The sequence below is a fragment of the Orcinus orca genome, chromosome 9 (assembly GCF_937001465.1).
Source record: "Orcinus orca chromosome 9, mOrcOrc1.1, whole genome shotgun sequence".
NCBI classification, from domain to species: domain Eukaryota; kingdom Metazoa; phylum Chordata; class Mammalia; order Artiodactyla; family Delphinidae; genus Orcinus; species Orcinus orca.
The window spans coordinates 36,709,301-36,731,926 of record NC_064567.1 but is presented as its reverse complement, the minus strand read 5'-3'; the positions used below and the strand labels follow the sequence as shown (position 1 = coordinate 36,731,926).

Here is a 22,626-nt window from a genome sequence, read left to right as displayed (position 1 = left end):
TGGTCTGGGGCCCAGTGATTTGCATTTCTAACAGCTTTTCAGATGATGCTGATGCTGCTGGTCCAGGGGCCACACTTCAAGGACTACTGCTCAAGGCATTGATGTATCATTGGTCCTCTAGGCCCACTTACCACTGGTCACAAACACGAGATTGTTTATACCAGCTACTCAAACTCAATAATTTAATTTGTGTTGAGTAATTATTTGTAATAACTCTAGGTCAGTTGATAGGGATAATTGCTCTTGGTTAGTGCCTAACAGTCAATAAAAGTGTTGCAGAAATGTCTTCAGGCTTGAGAGAATGGGACAAGGGCAGAAAGAAACTTTTAAGTAAATTATTTAGTAAGATTAAAAAAAAAAAAAGGAACCACAGCAACCCTGACTTTAAAATGCAGAGTGCTTCCTCTGGACCCTAGCCTGACTCTAGTTGAGAGAAACTTTTGAGCAAAGGCTGCATCCGTAACTGGGAATAGGTCACACTTATAATACGGCCCTACCTAGGTTATGCTTCCCTAGAAAGGAAATAAGGAGCTCCTATAGCTAGAGAGATTGTTGACCATCTTTTCTGACTCTCTTCATATCAGAATAAAAGAAAGAAATCAAGTTCATGTTCAAAGTCAAAAATTATGATATCTGGTTACCCCTGCTAATCTCACCTCTGAATTGCTAATGACCAGACTTTTCTTTTTTTAAAGAATCAATTTTATTTATTTATTTATTTTTGGCTGCATTGGGTCTTAGTTGCTGCACACAGGCTTTCTCTAGTTGTGGTGAGCAGGGGCTACTCTTCATTGTGGTGTGCGAGCTTCTCATTGCTGTGGCCTCTCTTGTTGCGGAGCGCGGGCTCCAGGCGCACAGGCTTCAGTAGTTGTGGCACACAGGCTCAGTAGTTGGGGCTCATGGGCTTAGTTGCTCTGCGGCATTGTGGGATCCTTCTGGACCAGGGATCGAACCTTGTCCCCTGCATTGGCAGGCGGATTCTTAACCACTGCGCCACCAGGGAAGTCCCGTGACCAGACTTTCTTTAACCACTTCCATAACTAAAGATATAAATGATCCACATTAAAATATTGGTACCCTTTGACCTAGAAATTCTACTTCTAATTAAACCTAAGAAAATTACTATTTTAAAAAGAGCAGAGATTTAGCTAAAGGTATATTCACTGCAATTTTGTTTATAATAGCAATAAGTGTGTACAATTGGTTAAATAAATTGTTATATTCCATTGTTAGAATACTCTGGTTATTTTAAGTAATTTTATAGAAGGATATTTGGTGGTGTGGAAAGTTCCTTATGGCATATTAAGTGGAGGGGAAAAAAACATGTATCAGGAAAGTATTTTTGGGATTTTTAATTAAAAATGTGTGGCGATATATATGAAGAAAAATCATCATAATCTTAATTGTGCTTATTTCTGAATCGTGGGATCGTGGGTGCATTTCCCCTTTGTTTTGCTTAAAAGTCCTACAATGTACTCATTTTTGTTGTCTGAAAATTTTGCTTTAGAAATCTGTACGATTTAAACTATTTTAGTGAGAGTTTTAATCAAGTATTACACCAGTCAACCAAGAAGTACAGAAAATACCTGAGAGCACTTTCTTATATTTTGAATAAGAAGAAAAAGTGAAAGTCTCAGAACAGTACTGGATGCTTCTCCGTATTTAAGAAAGGTCAGTGCTGGGAGAGGAAAGGGTGCAGAAGGAAGCTGTTGAAGACTGCCCTATTAGCCTTTAAATGGTAAAGGCAGACAGAGCTAAGTGTAGTATTGCCATCAAACTACAGAGAGAACTCTGCCTGTTAACAACATTTCTACACTTATTAGTTTAATTCTTTTTTTTTTTTTTTTTTTTTTTTTTTTTTTTGCGGTACGCGGGCCTCTCATTGTTGTGGCCTCTCCCTTTGCAGAGCACAGGCTCAGCGGCCATGGCTCACGGGCCCAGCCGCTCCGCGGCACGTGGGATCTTCCCGGACCGGGGCACGCCCCACATCCCCTGCATGGCAGGCGGACTCTCAACCACTGCGCCACCAGAGAAGCCCTAGTTTAATCCTTAAGATGACTGTATAGTTACTCTCTGGCCGGTGGATCACTAACAATGGTCCAGGGTTATCACTGGATATAAAATCACAGACCAAGAAATGAAGACTTTTTTTGGACATTGGGTAAGAGTTGTAATAACTTCGGCAATTTCCAGTAAGATATTTGAAGACCTCACCAGCGTATCATAACAAACCTTTGAAAGTAATTATAAAATTTAGGTTTGTTGAATACTGAAAACCTCACTGAAATCTCTAAAGTTTTACTGTACTCCTAAAACAATTGCTTACCAGAAACTAGCAGTGCCAATAATTTGTTTTGTAAAATATCCCTTGGCTATTTGTAGTTGGAGGTCTTCTCTTATGGAGCTCTTGGTGTCACACGTATATGTTAGATTTAAAGAGCTCATCCTTAAAGTTTCTTAATCCTTAATGCAACAAAAAAAGTATATTTATCTTTTAATGAATGTAGGACTCATCTCTTTAATATTAATAAACTTTCTACTCTTTATTCTTTTTTAAGTAAGAATTTGTTCAACCCAGTGGCTTTCATCTGGATGAGTGGTTTATGAAGCTTCCCAAATTATTATAACAATATCCCTTTCCCCCACTGTAAATTACATGTTTGGAGCACAGCAGAAATGACAGCTGGCAGTGAGATTCAGAGTGAAGCACCTTTCTGCTCTGTAATAGATTCCTTTGACCACTGCTATATCCTCTTATATTTAAGTATATTGGGTATGTTGAATAGAATTACTGTCCCATTAGCTTATTTTATACAGCCCAAATAACTTATTTTGTGGGGTTTTTGGGGGGTTTTTTTTGCAGTACGTGGGCCTCTCACTCTGTGGCCTCTCCCGTTGCGGAGCACAGGCTCCGCACGCGCAGGCTCAGCGGCCATGGCTCACGGGCCCAGCCGCTCCGCGGCATGTGGGATCTTCCCGGACCGGGGCATGAACCCGTGTTCCCTGCATCGGCAGGCGGACCCTCAACCACTGCGCCACCAGGGAAGCCCTTATTTTGTGTTTTATATTTTATTTAGTAGCTATCATGCATGATCAATAACCAACGTTGAGTGGAGTGCTAGGATTTGGGAAACCTAATGTGTTTTGATGCTGATCTTATCTTTATTGATTTTATCAAATATTTCCCTATTGCGTTTTAACTTTAAATGCATTCTGTTCAAAAAATCTTATTTCTTAAGTGCTTTACAGCTTTATAGAGTCAGAGCTGAGAATGAGAAGAGGTTGGGGAATGGGCAGAAGAGAGCAAGGGTGATGAACAGCCCTTTTAAGAATTGCTAACATTTGACTAGCTTTGTTGGCTGTTTGGGGGTTTTTTTGTTTTTGTTTTTTTAATCTCTTGTCTGATTCCAAAAGTCCCCTTCATTTTTTTTTCCCTTTCCTGTTTTTCCGTTCTTTTTTGTTAGTGCACTTCTAACTGCTAGGGAATATCTGCTGACTGGAAGAGGACTAGGAGGTTTGAGTCATCAGACCTAGGAAGCATAGAGGAAGGCAGGGTGTTCTCTACTGCTGACATCTCCTGATTCCACAAAGGGGATCTGAGCCCACTGCACTTTCAAAATAACAGTGGTGGCAGCTTGCCCTATCACAGACCTTCCCCAACATTTCCCTGGATGCTCCCTCAGATGATTGAAATTCTCAAGCAACTGGAACTCACCCTCTCCTTTCATGGGGAAAGCTATAGTTTTGTTAACTAGCCCAGTGTAAGACCCATCCAAATGATTCTGAATGGTTTTGAGTGTCATTTCTGGAAAGTCAAAAGTACCTTATGACAATTTGACTTGAAGGTGAATTTATCTATATGTTCCTTAAGGGTTTACAATGTGTTGCTTTTCTGTCTTTTCTGTTCTTTTTGTACAGAACTTTATCCCACATAGAATCATTTGGTGAACACTCGAAATTTGGAATGAATTTATAACACAAGAAGTACAAAAATAATTTATAGATCATTGCTTCTGAACTTTTTTTTTTTTTTGGCACGTCCAAAATTAAAATCCAAAGTGGATTTTGTGGAATTATTTATCTTCAGATCAAAGTAAAACATACCGAAACTATGGATGGGTTGCTGCTGTTTTGTCAGTACATACACTCTTTCCTTGGCTTGCTTATTTTGAATTGCTGTCAATTTTTTGAAGATAATTTTGTGTACCTATTTTAGGTGGTTTATGTAAACATCTGGTGAGGTTTCATTGATTGCCACTTAATAACTTCAAATACACAGTCATTTAAGCATTTTGTTTTAATCTAGATTTCTTGAGAGGTTTCTTCACTGTTAAGACTCTGCACCTCTTTGATATCAGTGTTTTTTTATTCCGTGAGTCAATACACTGAATCTTACAGACTGGCACTCCTGAGTGATACTTATTATCTTCCTCTATTTAGTATTTTTCTCTCTCAGAATGGCAATTTTATATCTGGATTTTGGGGGATAAATCCATTCCAGTAAAATTGGTTATAAAGCATGTTTTGATAAAACAAGTGCTATTTTCTCATTGTTTTGCAGAATAAAACTGGAACTGCATTGGGGAAGGACAAAGCCTCCTTGTTGACTTGGCTGTAACGTGATGCAGAAACTGTTAAGATGGCCAGTTATTTGGCATAATGAACATTGGCCTATACAAGAAGGCTTGTTGTAACACTTTACTAGGGAGGCAAGATGCGAAGTAGAAAATAACTTCTAGGTTATAGTTTTCTCATCCCTGAAGTGGAGTTTTGATTCTAGGTCCTCACTCGCTGTAAGCTGTGATATGCTATACCAGAAGCACTTTTTCAATATGTGGAGTACTGTGATTCCCTAGTCCCACGTTCTTTTATTAAGGGTTTTTAAGTCTAAAAGCTGAGCTATGTTATCAGTAGATGCCCTCATCTGTCCCGGTGTATTCAGCCCTAAAAATACTTTGTTATATACAAATAACAGAGGTGCTTCTACTCTAGTAACCTTATGCATTCCTGAAAAACTGCATTCTACAGAAGTACGCGACACAAATAACAGGTCTTAAGCGTGGCAGGGGGTGGGGGATTGGGTTAGGGATAGATCACTCAAAACCAATAGAACTTTGTAAACCATAGCAATCCTAATAAAAAGAGCAGCATGGTTAAGTCTCCGCTGGATTTACAGTCCAGTTAATTCTTTGCATCATTGAACTCTGGAATTCATGCTGCCTCCTTCAAACTATAGTTCCTTGGAGACATTTACTCCTAATGAAGACCAGTTTTATCAAAATTAAATACCCAACACACTGTGTAGACTTCTGTCGATCAGGTGTTTTGTTTTGTTTTTAAGACTTATATTTTTAAAGCAGTTTTAGATTTACCACAAAATCGCAGAGGTACAGAGGTTTCCCATATACTCCTTACCCCCATACATGAATAGCCTTTCCAATTATCAGCGTTATTCACCAGAATGGTACATTTTTTACCAAGGATGAGCGTACATTGACCTATCATAATCACCCAAAGTCCATTGTTTACTTTAGGGTTCCCCCTTGGTGTTGTACATTCTAAGGGTTTGGACAAATGTATAATGGCATATATCCATTTTTATAATATCCTACAGAGTATTTTCACTGCTCTAAAAATCCTCTGTGCTCTGCATAATCATCTGCATAATTTGCATAATCATCTGCATAATCATCACCCCCATCCCAGCTACCACTGATCTTTTTATGGTCTCCATAGGTTTGCCTTTTCCAGAACGGTATATAGTTAGAATCACAGTATGCAGCCTTTTTAGATTGGCTTCTTGTACTTAGTAATATGCATTTAAGATTGTTCCATGTGTTTTTATGTCTTGATAGCTCATTTCTTTTTAGTGCTGAATAATATTCCATTGTCTGGATGTACCAAAATTAATTTATCCATTTGCCTACTGCAGGACATCTTGGTTGCTTCCAAGTTTTGACAATTATGATTAAAGCTGCTGTAAACATCTGTGTGCAGGTTTTTGTGTGGACATCAGTTTTCAGCTCCTTTGGGTAAATACCAAGGAGTACAATTGCTGGATTGTATGGTAAGAGTATGTTTAGTTTTGTAAGAAGCTGCCACACAGTCTTCCAAAGTGACTATACCATTTTGTGTTCCCACCAGCAATGAATGAGAGTTCCTGTTGCTCCACATCCTCACCAGCATTTGGTGTGTTCAGTGTTCTGGATTTTGGCCATTCTAATAGCTGTATAGTAGGATCTTGTTTTAATTTGCATTTCCCTGATACCATATGTTGTGGAGCACCTTTTCATATGCTTATTTGCCTTCTGTATATCTTCTTTGATGATGTTAATATCTTCAGCCCCATATAATATTGTAAATCAACTATACTTCAATTAAAAAATAATAAAGATCTTCAGCCCATTTTTTAATCCGGTTGTTTGTTATCTTATTGTTGAGTTTTAAGAGTTTTTTGGTATATTGTGGATAACAGTCCTTTATCAGGTGTGTCTTTTTTTTTTGCGTTACGCGGGCCCCTCACTGTTGTGGCCTTTCCCATTGCGGAGCACAGGCTCCGGACGCGCAGGCTCAGCAGCCATGGCTCACGGGCCCAGCCGCTCTGCGGCATGGGGGATCCTCCCGGACACGAACCCGTGTCCCCTGCATCGGCAGGCGGACTCTCAACCACTGCGCCACCAGGGAAGCCCTATCAGGTGTGTCTTTTGCAAATCTTTTCTCCCAGTCTGTGGCTTGGCTTCTCATTTTCTTGATACTGTCTTTTTCAGAGTGGAAGTTTTTAATTTTAATGAAGTTCACCTTATCAGTTATTTCTTTCAGGGATCCTGTCTTTGGTGTTGTATCTAAAAAGGCATCATTATGCTCAAGGTCATCAAGGTTTTCTCCTATGTTATTATTGACTTAAAAATGCACAACATAAAAGCTGTGAGTCTGGTTTATTCATTTTCTTACTAAGGACTGTAGCCCTGGAGACTGCCTCTCAGATAGCTCTGAGAAACTGTTCCAAAGAGGTAAGCAGGGAGGTCAGTATATTTGTGATTTGGGCAAAGGTGGTCTGTGCAACCAAGCACACCTCTTGGTAGAAGGTTGCTGGTAGTCACGAGGAGCAGATATCTTAGTTCATTGTTTTAGTGCTTTTCTAAGTATGGGAAGATGCAAGAATCCAGGTTCATAAAAAAGTTTCTTCTGAAAATATCTCACTATCTGAAGGCCTGTTCTGCCAGTTTTCCCAGAGCTCAGAGAGCCTCATTCCTGATCTCCACCCTGAACTCCTTTCAGGACGTGTTGAAGATCAGCAACTGCGGTGGCTAATGACTCAATCCTTGTGGAGCTGGGTGGCCAGTGGCATTTTTTAGTTGGCATTATTGTCTAAGAGTTTTACAGTTTTGTGTTTTACGATTAGGTCTGTGATCCATTTTGAGTTAATGTTTGTGAAGAGTGTAAGGTCTGTGCCTAGATTGATTTTTTTTTTTTTTTTTTGTGGGGAGGGGCCTGTGAATGTCCATTTGTTCCAACCATTTGTTGAAAAGACACTCTGTCAGTCAGGTGTTATTTAAACACGGGAAGAAATGCCATTGCACCTTGTTCATCTGTATCATCAGCTTCCTTGAATAGCTTAACATAATGGAAAGAATAGCAGTTCTTGAAGTCCCTACTTGCTGTAAGGAAGAACTTAACTAGATTTTCAGGAGTTTTGTTAAAGATTGTTGTATATTGCTTAGGCTTTCTTTAAATAATGAGAAAGCATGCCGTGATTGCTTCAAATCACTATTTTGCTGGAAAAAAATGCACATGAACTAATACAACTTCTGTGTTATGCTGGCGTTATTCTTCAGTTTATCAAATGTGTATGAGCAGATTCACAGTAAAGAAACATATTGCATCAATGACTTTAATTTGATTACCTTTCATAAATAAAGTGCAAAGATGTTGTTTTTCCCAAAACCAGAAACCATTTTTTAACCTTCCCCCATAAAATGTCTATCTTTTTTACTCTTATATTAAATTACGAAGTCATAGAATTGATCATAACAGGTTTTCCTTAGAACAGTAGTTTGTGGATTCACATAAAACATGTACCAGTCACCACAGAATGATTACATTAGAATCACTGTGTGGAAAACATCATGTTTCCAAAGCTCCCTAGTTGATTTATATGTACTATCAGGTTTGAGAATCACTGCTTGAAAATAAAAATAACAAAAGATATTCATCAAGTATCATTTTTAGTAAAGTTGCATTTGGACATCCAGTGAAGCCAGTGCTAGTCAGATGAACTGCTGACAAAATTCTGTGTTTGCTGTTGCATGAGTAATTTGCAACATGTACTATTTTATGTTAACTAACTTCCACTCATTCTTTTAAGGATACAAGATATATATCACTTTTTGGATTAATTTTTGTAATTATGAGGTAAACCATGGGAAATTAGTACTACATCTGAAATTCTAGGATTAAAATCTGTTGTATGTTTTATTGTCCAGCAACTTTTTATTTCCTCTTCCTTTGTATTGGAAGGCAAGTGATTTTTGTGATGTAGTCACATTTAGAGAAGGTTATTTTACATCATGGAGATGAGATTTATACTAAACTCACTGAAGATACGGGAGAGGTTGTCAGTAGACAAGTAAATTGAGAATTATATTTTTTTAAATGTCCTGAAAAATGATTGGATCACAAGTGTTGTGCAGAAGCTTTAAAAGACTACTCACAACTGTCTTTATAAAAGCAGCAGCTCCAGATAACTTGAAGAAAAAGGATTTGTTAAATACCTCAGAGTAAGACCAAACAACTACCCAAGCAGTCTGGCATGTAACTGGAACTAAGGAAGTGCGTCCAGTGCTTCAGTATTTCGCTTGCTGGATATAGGCTACCTTACCATTGTGCTTTGTTCTTTTCTCTCCTCTGGTGCTTCTTACATTCTAGGTCGTGTGAGATGTATCTGTGAACTTGACCAGCCTCCCTGGTGGAAAAGATGTGGATTCCTTGAGAGCAGGGTCGTTCTTATTCTTCTTTATTTGCTCTCCAGTATCTAGCGCAGCTCTTTTGCTTGCAAGTGGGCTGGAAGGAAAAATTACTTTCTAGGGAAATATTTTTATAAAACAGAGTGATACAATGAATGTCAGCCAAGACTTCGCCTAACTTTCAGAAAGTTTCTATTTCAATATCAGGGCTGAGAAGTAATCTGTTATTATTTTCATCCTCAAATCCTTTAGAGCCTTGCTATTACAGAGCTGCTTTATTGCTGAGAAGGCTGTTATAAAGAGGTCTTTTACTATTTCAACAATTAAAATCCGTCAGATGGAATCTCAGCTGACTTAACCAGTGCTGGATAATCTAGTAAATACTGTCATAGCCAAGGTTCACTGTATTAATAATAGATTTTCTTCTAAAGAAGTTAGAATAACTTAGTAATTATTAACTTTAACATATCACCCAAAGAATTAGCAAATTTTCTTAGTTTTATAATTTGCCATGATATTTAGTGCTTAAGATAGCAAAATTGCTTGTCAGAAGAGCAGAGAACGTATTCAGTGACTTTTCTCCACGTGAAAAATCCGTTCAGCATAGATACTGATTTGAAACTACTGCTTGATTTTATTCTAAATTATTATGTTTGGGACATAAGCCAAAGAGAGAAATGCGTTCGTAGAGTTGTTAACAAGACAGCACTTTCATTCAGTAAAAGACAAAAACTAATTTTTTTCAAGGAGCTAATTGATATCTGATATATACATACATATATATGTATATAAGTGTGAAGAATTAAACTGTTCTAAAACAAGAATTTAAATCAGTGATTATGTGGTACTTTTGAAAAGTTCCTATTTATTAATGTGCTTTTCTGTGCCTAAAAATAATTATTCTTAACAAAACTATTGTACTAACAAATTATTCATACTGATGAATTAAGATATCAAACATTAAAATTAAAAGATGACATAGCTATTTAATTTTTTAAATAGAGATATGCTAGTCCCACAACTCAAAATTTATGATTCTATCAAAAACACTAATTATACTTAATAGGGAAATATCAGATAGGTAATTTAAAATTTTCTAGTTGCCAGCCCATTTCATTAAAAATATTGACTAGAATACTAATTCCAAAGTAATTGCCTGTCAAATCAAATCAATTAAATTAGGTTAAACCCAGCCTCTGTGGATGCACTGTGAAATCTCCACTGGGCACTACTTACTTAGAAAGCATAAGGTAGGCCAATAACCAATCAGGTGTTTATGAGTCAGAATTTACCCTTCCTTCCTTTCCATCTTTTCCCCCATAGATTTCAGTAAATAAGAGTATTCATCAGTTTGCTTTGTTTCTCCCTTCCTGCCAAAAACTCTTATTTGTCAGTATCTTTTGTTACATTGGTCTCCTGTCAGGATCACCAGGAGATGATCCTATGTTTCAAATAGGTTATCCTGGTTAATTAAATTTTCCATTAACTGAGGTGAAAATTTTATTACCTTTTTTGTTTATTTCCAGATTTATATTCCCAGATTCCTGATGTCTGCCTCCTGCCTACTACTGCCTTCTACTGGTAGATGGGAGATAATGTTGAGGACTTAGTTCCGATTTGTTGTTACTTAGAATGAAATATATATATACCCAGCCTTGAATTCCAGTTGGAGTCCCAGCATTCCTATCAAATAAAAACTTGTAGTAGTTTTACATTTAAGTACTGTGAAGTATCTTTGATAGTGTAGAGTAGGAGCAGTAGAAGATGTGAAATATCAGTGATGTGAGAGAGAGAATAAAGTAATAACACAGTATGTTTTTTTATCTTTCATTCCAACTCCTTTTGGATTCTAAATCTCTCATTGCCAATAAACTTTAGAGTTAGAGAAAATATTTCTGAAGAAATGAATATACTTAACCATGTATGTTTTAAAGTGCTTTTTTTTTTTAATATGGTAACTCTTTTTATTTTTTTAAGGAACCTCCATACTGTTCTCCATAGTGACTGCACCAGGTTACGTTCCCACCAACAGTGTAGGAGTGTTCCTTTTTCTCCACACCCTCTCCAGCATTTATTATTTGTAGACTTTTTAATGATGGCCATTCTGACCAGAGTGAGGTTATATCTCATTGTAGTTTTGATTTGCATTTCTCTAGTAATTAGCAATGTTGAGCATTTTTTCATGTGCCTGTTGGCCATCTGTATGTCTTCTTGGAGAAATGTCTCTTTAGGTCTTTTTTTTTTTTTTTTTTAAGATGTTAGGGATAGTAGGAGTTTATTTATTTATTTATTTATTTATTTTTGCTGTGTTGGGTCTTCATTTCTGTGCAAGGGCTTCCTCTAGTTGTGGCAAGCCGGGGCCACTCTTCATCGCGGTGCGCGGACCTCTCACTACCGCGGCCTCTCTTGTTGCGGAGCATAGGCTCCAGACGCGCAGGCTCAGTAGTTGTGGCTCACGGGCCTAGTTGCTCCGCGGCATGTGGGATCCTCCCAGACCAGGGCTCGAACCCATGTCCCCTGCATTAGCAGGCAGATTCTCAACCACTGCGCCACCAGGGAAGCCCCTAGGTCTTCTTAAAGTACATTTTTAACAGTAGAAATCTTAATCTGATTTAAATTTACAAATAATCGTTTATCATATTAATAAGGAAGGATTTGTTTTTATCCATTTACTTTCTCTTCCTAGGATTTATTTCCCTCTGAAATGTCATGAACTTATGTTTCAAACAGCTATTGCTTTCACATTATTGTTACTACTGCATTATTAAAGTAGACACTACTAATTCCTCTTTGTGGAATGGATTAAGATAAGAAGGTATCATGTGTAAACCAGAAACAAGTAATCGATAGCCAAAAAAGCTGCCTGAGAAAGGAAACTTAATCACATTTCACTGTTAAGTAGTTTTGAAAGTAGGAATTGTAGCATGGAAAGGGAGGCCCCAGCCAATATTTTAGACTCTGCAGTGCTTTCATATTACAGTAAGGAAAAGGAGCTTAATTAATATCATCTCAGTCATAATCTGAGCAGGAAATCAAGTCATTTCTGCATCCTCTAGTCTACTACATCATTTGTTCCTGAGTTTCATTTTATTTTTAGTAACTCCTAAACTAATTGAGAGTTTTCTAGACAAAAAGAGTAGATCTACAGGGGACTTCCCTGGTGGTCCAGTGGTTAAGAATCCACCTTCCAATGCAGGGGACGTGGGTTTGATCTCTGGTCGGGGAACTAAGATCCCACATGCTGCGGAGCAGCTAAGCCCACACGCCACAGCTAGAGAGCCTGCGTGCCGCAACTAAGACCCGACACAGCCAAATAAAAAAAATTAATATATTTTTTTAAAAGAGTAGATCTAGAAGTAACCAACTTCCCAACCCACCCTCAGGGAATTTAGTAGGATGGACAGTGGTTTGAGGATGTATGAGAAAGCAATTTCTGAGTATTTCTAGAAAGATTGGACCTGTTAATAGCTTTAATATAACAGTAGGATGGTTGCCACACGTTCTCAGTCTTTTCCTGACTTCTCTTTGCTATTGATTTTGCTTGCATACAAATTGAACAAACCTGTCTCACTAGAAATAATCAGGTGATAGCATATGCTATAGAACTTAACACTTACAACACTTACAGTTTTTCTTTATAGAATGGGAATGTAAAAAGGAAAATCTTTGAGGAACAAGAGAGTTAATTGTTAATCCTAATTCTATGTGAAAAACATTTTGCCTTTTCTCAAATAAATCTTCACTGTAGACAGGATGCAGTAATCTGGTCCTATTAGAAACTCTCTGGAATATATATCCCCACAGGTAAAGAATCCCTCCTATTACATCTGTTCTCAGTAAATTCCTGTATTTATATAAAAGATACCATATATTTTACTTTCAAAAACAGTAGTCCAGCGGTTAATGTTAATGGTGGAGATTTCAGGCACTGTGATAACCAATTTAAAAAATTACTTTTGCCAGGGGATTTGTTTGTAGTTTCTATATTATACCCTATATAAGTATTGCCTGTTCTGTCTTCAGGGTGTCTCCTTCTGCTCTGCCTGCAAAGTGAGGTCATCTAAATCCTGTTGCAAAATGGTGGTTCATTTAGTTATGTAATTGCTTGAAATCCCAAAATAAGGACACTATTCACATACACGTTGTAAATAAAAATGTTAGACTAAATGATAAAAAATATAGTGTAAGTGACAGGATGCATGGTTTTAAAACTTTTTGGAGTCACCAGAACCCTTTAAGAATTAAATCAAAAGACCTTCCTAGGGCTTCCCTGGTGGTGCAGTGGTTGAGAGTCCGCCTGCCAATGCAGGGGACACAGGTTCGTGCCCCGGTCTGGGAAGATCCCACATGCCGCAGAGAAGCTGGGCCCGTGAGCCATGGCTGCTGAGCCTGCGCGTCCGGAGCCTGTGCTCCCCAACGGGAGAGGCCACAACAGTGAGAGGCCCGCATACCACAAAAAAAAAAAAAAAAAAAGACCTTCCTAGAAAAATTCATACACACATAATTTTGAATACAATTTCACATTGAACTCTACAGATTGAGTCTGAATCGTGTAGGTGTTCATGGACCCTAAGATTAAGGTCTTCTGCATTAATTAGATCTGCTCTGTCAAATATGATAGCCAATAATCACATGTGGCTATTTAATTAAAATTAAACAAAATTGAAGTTCCTCAGTCTCACTGTCCACATTCTCAATGCTCAATAACCACATGTAGCTAATGGCCACCATGGACAATAGCCAATAGGACAAAGCAGATATAGAACATTTCCTTTCTCTCAATAGGTTCTTTTGGACAGCACTGGGTTAGGTGTTTCTAAAATACTCTATTTAAAAATCTTATCATTATGTGTATTTATATATAAGTATTTCTGTAGAGCTGCATGATTTGACAACCCAGAACATATATGTTGTAAGAAAAGTCAAGCTCTTTTTGACACAATACAGATCTGTTCCCGAAATATAAATAGGACTCAAAGTAAGGCAGCTAGCTAACCTCAGCTGGACCTTCAGGACTATTCTACAATGATTTTTTTCTAAATTGCATTTTCCGTTAGTAGTAGTTCTAAATCTTTTCCATTTTTTCCTTAAGTTCTTGTCTTCAGTGTAGTTGGAGACCTCACCTCCTATGTTCAGAAAATTGAGGCTGTCAGTATAAATTCCTTCAACTTCCCTTATCTCTGTATAAAAATCTCATCGTGTTTTCTTTTATTGTAATATGCTACAGAAATAGCAAGGTGATCAAGAGAATGCAAAAGCCTTTGAATTTTAACTATATAATCAGGACTTAAGAGTAAATAGACAGTTATGAAGTGAGCTTATTCTTTGTTAGAAGTCTGGGATCCACTCTTACATGACTTGGTGCTTTAGATCTACTTAAGGACCATGGAATGTGTATTTTGAATTAATGTACAGGAATTGCAGTACACCTCAGTGCATATGATGCCTGTCTCTCTCCATCCTCAAACTTACAGCCATACTCATTATTATCAGTAGTAATAATGGGAGCTAACCTTTATTGCACTAATGTTCGACCACCCATGTGCTTTACATCAGTTTCCTCAATTAACCCTCATAACAACTCCATCAGGTAACTAGTATAATTAATCCATTTTATGCTGTAGAAACAGACTTGACGTTAAGTAACTCACCCAGGATTGGTTAATGGGACCAAGTGTACAGTATTTTTAAGTATATGCACATTGTTGTATAGTGGATCTCTAGGACCTTTTCATCTTGCATAACCAAAACTCTATACTCATTGAACAACTACTCCCCATTTTCCCCTCCTCCATCTCCTGACAACCACCGTTCTACTTATGCTTCTATGAGTGTCGCCACTTTAAATAACTCATATAAATGGAATCATGCAGTATTCATCCTTTTGTGATTGGCTTAGTTCACTTACATGTCTTTTAGGTTCATCCATGTTGTACTGTATGACAGAATGTCCTTTTATAAGGCTGAATAATGTTTCATTGTATATCTGTACCACAACTTCTTTATCCGTTCATATGTCGATGGACACGTAGGCTGTTTGCACCTCTTGGCTATTGTGAATAAGGCTTTGTTGAACATGGAAGTGCAAATCTCTTCACATCCTGTTTTCAGTTCTCCTTGATATATACTGCTGGATTATATGGTAGTTCTGTTTTTAATTTTTTGAGGACCCTCCATCCTGTTTTCTGCAATAGCTGTAGCAGTTTACATTCCAAGAACACTGTACAGATTTTCTTTTTCTCCATACCCTTGTCAACACTTATCTCGTGTATTTTTGATGATAGTCATTCTAACAGATGTGAGGTAGTATCTCATTATACTTTGATTTGCATTTCCCTGGTGATTAGTGATGTTGAGCACCTTTTCATATACCTGTGGGCTATTTGTATGTCTTCTTTAGAGAAGTGTCTATTCAGGTCCTTTGCCCATTTTTTAATTGGGTTATTTGTTTTTGCTTTTGAGTTTTATGAGTTACTTGGGTATTTTGGATATTAACCCTTTTGCAGTTATACGGTTTGCAAATATTGTCTCCCATTCCATAGATCGTTTTGTTGTCTTTTTTTTTTCCTTTGCTATGCAGAAACTTTGTAGTTTCATGTAGTCCTACTTATCTATTGTTTTCGTTGCCTACACCTTGGTGTCATATTCAAGAAATCATTGCCACCCTCAGAATGGGAGAAAATATTTGCAAATGAAGCAACTGACAAAGAATTAATCTCCAAAATATACAAGCAGCTCATGCAGTTCAATATCTAAAAAACAAACAGGGCTTCCCTGGTGGTGCAGTGGTTGAGAGTCCACCTGCCAATGCAGGGGACATGGGTTTGTGCCCCGATACGGGAAGATCCCACATGCTGCAGAGCGGCTAGGCCCGTGAGCCATGGCCGCTGAGCCTGCGCGTCTGGAGCCTGTGCTCTGCAACGGGAGAGGCAACAACAGTGAGAGGCCCGCGTACCGCCAAAACAAAACAAAACAAAACAAAAACCAATCCAAAAATGTGCAGAAGATCTAAATAGACACTTCTCCAAAGAAGATATACAGATTGCCAACAAACACGTGAAAGGATGCTCAACATCACTAATCATTAGAGAAGTGCAAATCAAAACTACAATGAGGTATCACCTCACACCAGTCAGAATGGCCATCATCAAAAAATCTACAAACAATAAATGCTGGAGAGGGTGTGGAGGAAAGGGAACCCTCTTACACTGTTGGTAGAAATGTAAATTGATACAGCCACTATGGAGAACAGTATGGAGGTTCCTTAAAAAACTAAAAATAGAACTACCATACGACCCAGCAATCCCACTACTGGGCATATACCCTGAGAAAACCATAATTCAAAAAGAGTCATGTACCACAATGTTCATTGCAGCCCTATTTACAATATCCAGGACATGGAAGCAACCTAAGTGCCCATGGACAGATGAATGGATAAAGAAGATGTGGCACATATATACAATGGAATATTACTCAGGCATAAAAAAATGAAATTGAGTTATTTGCAGTGAGGTGGATGGACCTAGAGACTGTCATACAGAGTGAAGTAAGTCAGAAAGAGAAAAACAAATACCATATGCTAACATGTATATAGAATCTAAAAAAAAATGGTTCTGAAGAACTTAGGGGCAGGACAGGTATAAAGATGCAGACATATTAAAAAAAAAAAAGATGCAGACATAGAGAATGGACTTGAAGACATGGGGAGGGGGAAGGGTAAGCTGGGACAAAGTGAGAGAGTGACATGGACATATATACACTACCAAATGTAAAATGGTTAGCTAGTGGGAAGCAGTTGCATAGCACAGGGAGATCAGCTCGGTGCTTTGTGGCCACCTAGAGGGGTGGGATAGAGAGGATGGGAGGGAGACACAAGAGGGAGGAGATATGGGGTTATAAGTATATGTATAGCTGATTCACTTTGTTATAAAGCAGAAACTAACACACCATTGTAAAGCAGTTATACTCCAATAAAGATGTTAAAATAAATAAATAAAATAAAAATTTAAAAAAAATCATTGCCAAGGCCAATATTAGGAAGTTTTTTTCCTATATTTTCTTCTAGGAGTTTTATAAGTTCAGGTTTTATATTTAAGTCTTTATTTTATTTTGAGTTGATTTTGTGTGTGTGGAATAAGGTAAGCGTCCAGTTTCATCTTTTACACGTGAATATCCAGTTTACCCAATAATAGTATTTTTTAATGAATGGTTGTTGAAAAAACTATCCTTTATTGCACTGTAGTCTTGGCATCTTTGTCAAAGGTCATTTGACACTATGTGTTTGGGTTTATTTCTGGGCTCTCTATTCTGTTCCTTGATCTATATACATCTCTCATTAAGCGAGTACATACTGTTTTGACTACTGTAGCTTTGTAGGATGTTTTGAAGTCAGGAAGTGGAAGACCTCTAGCTTTGTTCTTCTTTCTCAAGGTTGTTTTGGCTATTCACGGTCCTTTGTGTTTCCATATGAATTTTAATGTTTTTTTTTTCTATTTCTGCAAAAAAAAAAAAAAGCCAAAGGAATTTGATAGAAATTGCATTGAATCTGTAGATTGCTTTGGGTAGTTTGGACAATATAACATTTTACATCTTCCTATCCATGAACATACGCTGTCTTTCCAGTTATATTTGTATCTTTCATCAGTGTTTTGTAGTTTTCGGTGTACAAGTCTTTTTGCCTCTTTGGTTAAGTTTATTACTACATATTTTATTCTTTTTGATACTATTGTAAATAGAATTGTTTTAATTTCCTTTTCAGAAAGTTCATTGTTGGTGTATAGAAACACAACTGATTTTTGTATGTTATTTGTCCTGCAACTTTACTGAATTTGTTTATTAGTTCTAAGCATTTTTTTCTGTGTGTGTATACTCTCTATAGTAATATAAGATCATGTAATCTGCAAACATAATTTTACTTCTTTTCTGATTTGGATGCCTTTTTTGTTTGTTTGTTTCTTGTTTGTTTCTTGCCTAATTTCTCTAGTTAGGACTTCCAGTATTATGTTGAATATAAATGGCAAGAGTGGGCATCCTTACCTTGTTCCTCATCTTAGAGGGAAAGTTTTCAGTTTTTAACAGTTGTAAATATTATGAGCTTTTTATATATATTGCCTTCATTATGTTGAGACAGTTTCGTTCTTTTTCTAGTTTGTTGAGGGTTTTTATCATGAAAGGATGTTGAATTCTGTCAAATGCTTTTTTTCCATCTATTGAGGTGATCCTGTGATTTATGTCTTTCATTCTGTTAATGTGGTGTATCATATTGATTGATTTTCATATGCTTAACCATTCTTGCATCCCAAGGATAAATTCCACTTGATTATGGTGTATGATCCTTGTAATGTGCTGTTGAATTTGGTTTGCTGGTATTTTGTTGAAGACTTTTGCATCTTTATACATTAGGGATATTAGTCTGTAATTTTCTTGTAGTGTCTGTCTCGCTTTGGTATCATGGTAATGCTGGCCTCATAAAATGAGTTTGGAAGTGTTCCTTCCTCTTCAGTATTTTGGAGGAGTTTGAGAAGAATTGGCACTAATTCTTTAAGTGTTTGATAGAATTCTCCTGTGAAGCCATTTGTTCCTGGGCTTTTCTTCGTTGGGAGTTTTTTCATTACTGACTCAGTCTCCTTATAGTTACAGATTTTCTATTTCTTCAGTGATTCAGGTTTGGAATATTGTATGTTTCTAAGAATGTATCCATTTCTTCTAGGTTATCCAGTTTGTTGGAGTATAATTATTTATAGCAGCCCCTCATGATCCTTTGTATTTCTGTGTTATCAGTTATAATATCTCCCTCTTTCATTCCTGATTTTGAGTTTACCTTTTAAAAAAACACCCACTCTGGGCTTCCCTGGTGGCGCAGTGGTTGAGAGTCTGCCTGCTGATGCAGGGGACACGGGTTCGTGCCCCGGTTTGGGAAGATCCCACATGCCGCAGAGCGGCTGGGCCCGTGAGCCATGGCCGCTGAGCCTGCGCGTCCGAAGCCTGTGCTCCGCAACGGGAGAGGCCACAACAGTGAGAGGCCCGCGTACCGCAAAAAAAAAAAAAAAAAGCCAATTCGTATTTTTGTTGATTTTTTTCTATATTTTTTCTATTTTCTATTTCATTTATTTCTGTCCCAATCTTGTTTGTTTCCTTCTGCTAAATTGGAGCTTGGTTTGCTCTTCTTTGACTAGTTCCTTGAGTTACAATGTTTGTTTATGGGAGATCGTTTTTCCTTTTAACATACTCATTTACCACTATAAACTTTCCTGGTTTTCCTGCATCCCACAGGTTTTGGTATCTTGTGTTTTCCTTTTGTTGAGACTTGTTTTGTGACTTAATATGTTGTGTTACTTCCTTGATTAAAGACCATCAGGATCTACTCACAACTTTCAAATTAAATATAAATCTTTGGCCTGGCATTAAGGCACACCAACATGTGATCCATCTACCTTTACAGCTTTTTCTTACTTAGACTCTAGCACTATTTGGACTATTTTGATTTTTTAACTACCCATATGTACTTGCTGGAATTCTTTACCATTTCAGGAATCCTCTGTGATGACTACCCTTTATTTCTCCAGTTTTAAGGGTTTTTTTCCCTCCCTATTCTAAGCCCTTGATTTATATGGTCAACTTCACATATGTTAACCTGTATTATAATTGTTTGTACAGTTGTCTCATATTTTCTTCTAGACTAACAATTTCTTCAGGATAGGTATTTTTATTAATAATCTTTGTATTTCTTTTAGTATCTAGAATTAACGTGATGCATAATAGGCATTCAATTTTTAAATGGTAAATATAATCAAAATTTTTCATCTTAGATCTTAAGACTTAGAAAGTGACTGAATAAAACGGTGCTTGCTCTACTGCTTTCTCTTATCTGTCACAGTCACATTTAGGAACTCATCAGTTGGCATGCTTTTTATTTAAGAATTTTTCAGTGTTAAAAAAATTGGGGGCAAATAAATGCATTCATAATCTCATTGTTTTGTATATTCTCTTTCAAACCTTGTACTTGCATTTGAGTGTATGTACATGTATGTTTATAATTGCCAGTTAGCAAATGCATAATGTTATATAGCACAGATATGCCAGATATTATAGAACAGTTTTCATTTGTGTGACATTTAGGTTGTTTCCATTACTTTACTTTATAGGTGATGCTGTAATAAAGTTTTCATAGCTTTTTGCCTGTTAAATTAGCTCCTTTAATTTTCAAGCATGGGTTTATTATGTTTAAGGGTTGACTATGTTTGTAACTGTTTTTATACCAGAGGAAGTGGCAAACTTTCCAGCTGTATAGATGAGTTCTAAGTCCATCCCCCAGCCTTCCCACTTTTAGTAGGAGTATAGTAAATTAATCTTTTATATTTGGGGCCTCATTAATTTACAAGATGAATTATTAGCCCAGGGGTAATTAAATAAGGGTGTTGTATTCTTACTCTGAATTTAAGAGATTGATAATGGTTAAAAAGACTAGACCTAGTCTTTGCAATTTTCCAAATGCATCTGCTGGGGAGCCACTCTTAGAAATCAAAGAACTGACTTGTTTAGGAAGTAGAAGGCCATTTTTTGGTGTAAGAGCAAAATACTCTCAAGAATTTAGAAATAAAGTTACCTTCTTGGAGTTTAATTTTTAGAATAAAATCAGCATATAATCAGTGAGATTGATTAGGCATTGAAATCCTATGGAAATATATGATATCTGTCAGATCAAAAGCTTAGAGAACAGGCCTGAAAATATTATCCAGACTTGTTAAAATACGGAAGTGAGCTATAATCAAATAAATTACACTAATATATATAAAGAACAAATGTAAAGGAAATGTTTACTTTGGAAACTAGAGTATGTTTACAGTGTTTTCAGAATTAAAACAGTAAAAACAAACAAAAACACTCCACCTATCTCGATATTCCAGTTTTTATGATAGATATCAATTAGATGATCAGAGTGTGATGAGAGTAGCAACTAAATCAATTTTATCCGGGTTGAGTGTATCACCAAATTACTGCTTCGTTTTCACAGTTTCAGTGGTGGTGTGATGATAATGTTTGCAGGGACTTCTTTAAAGGGGAAATGATGTGTGAGGTGTTCTACAGTTCCTTACGATGGAATGCTGTAAAAGTTCTTATCAATTATTTGTTGATCTGGGCTTTTCTTCTCTCATTCAACTTAAGGGAGACAGAAACCTCAGTCTTCTTATTTTTTCTTCAAAGCACCAGCAGCCAGCTATTTGTTTGGCAGTAATGATATATTGCAAAGTCTAGAGCTGCCTATTTTAGCATATAGGTATATTATGAATTCATGACTGGTTTGTTCCCTAGATAGAACTTTGCTACTCAAAGTGTGGTTTGTGAATGAGTGGGCTGACAACATCTGGGCACTGAGACATGTAGAATTTCAATCCTGTCTACCTCTTAGGCCAACTTTGTTAGTTCATGTACTCCAAGAAGCACACACTAAGATGGAATTTGACGTTGAAGAGATTTGTTAGGGAAGACGCCAGAGGGAAGAAGGAGAGGTAGGTCTGACCTGTGTGAAGGAAAGAGGGTAAGGAGGGTTGTGTAGGAGCTCGGAGTACAGCACAGTTCTAAGCAAGTTTCTGGCAAGCCAGTGGGGAGTCCTCCAGCCAGTGTCCCATGTCAGTGAAGTTCCATCTCTCACAGGAATGAGTCTGCCTTGCTATTTCTGCTGCCTCCCATCATTTAATGAAAGCAGTGTATGGAAAGCTTGGCTTCAGTGCAAGTGGGATTTCAGAGCACAGCACCCAAGGCCTTCTTTGCATTATGGTCACAACAGCAAGAGATTTGATTGGCACAGTTCCCTGGCTGCCACACCTACTGAATCAGGTGCATTTCAACAAAATCTCCAGGTGATTATATGCATATTAAGCTTTGAAAAGCACTACCCTAGAATAATAATTTGACACTTTGAGGATCTTACCCAGAGTCAGTAAAATTGTTTATAATCAGCATAGGATCTCCTCAAAAACTCAGCTCTTTCGGAGTGGTATTTTTTACAGTTCATTTGAACAGAGTTGCTGTTCAAAGTGAGAACTAGAGCAGATAATTTGTTGTTAATTTGTAACAAATGTGGGAAGCAGATTTTGAGCCAAAGCAGAATTTCCAATGATACTTTGCCTCTTTGCTGAAAGGAGCTAGATATAATTTACTTCCTTTGGCCTTTTAGAGTTCAAAGTTCTTGTAGCAAAGAATTACGTATTTCTGCGTGTTGTCTTTTTACCATGTGGTAAGATGTAGATATGATTCTTGTGGTGACAGCTGGAAATAAACTGCTAGATCTTACTGAGTGTCCTCTGCTGACACAGTGCTTAGCATTTGAGGGGCTCTCTCTAGGACAGACTACACTATAAAGTTAGCTTTGCCACAAGGCATTGTCACCTAACTTATGGATTTTTCCATGAGTCCAAGGTATCCACACTCTGGTATATATATGATCAGGAGACCCACAGTCCCCATGTGATCATCCTCTGAACCACTGATTCCCAGGCTTCAGTGTAGAGACTACTGCTTGGTAAAAATTACAGTTCCTCTGTCTACAGTAAGGTCTTGAAATCAGTACTTTTAAAAAGCCTCCCAGGTGATGAAACTTAATTTGGAAGTCACTGCTCTAAAGTAAAATATATACAGAGGATTGGGGTCTATCCCACAGAAA

General features: G+C 37.3%; 1 protein-coding gene across 3 annotated transcripts in view; it reads left to right on the top strand.

Annotated features, from left to right (window-relative positions):
• Window positions 1–22,626, top strand: part of ZNF277 (zinc finger protein 277) — a 132,278-nt gene that overhangs the window by 34,273 nt on the left and 75,379 nt on the right. The window lies entirely within an intron of this gene.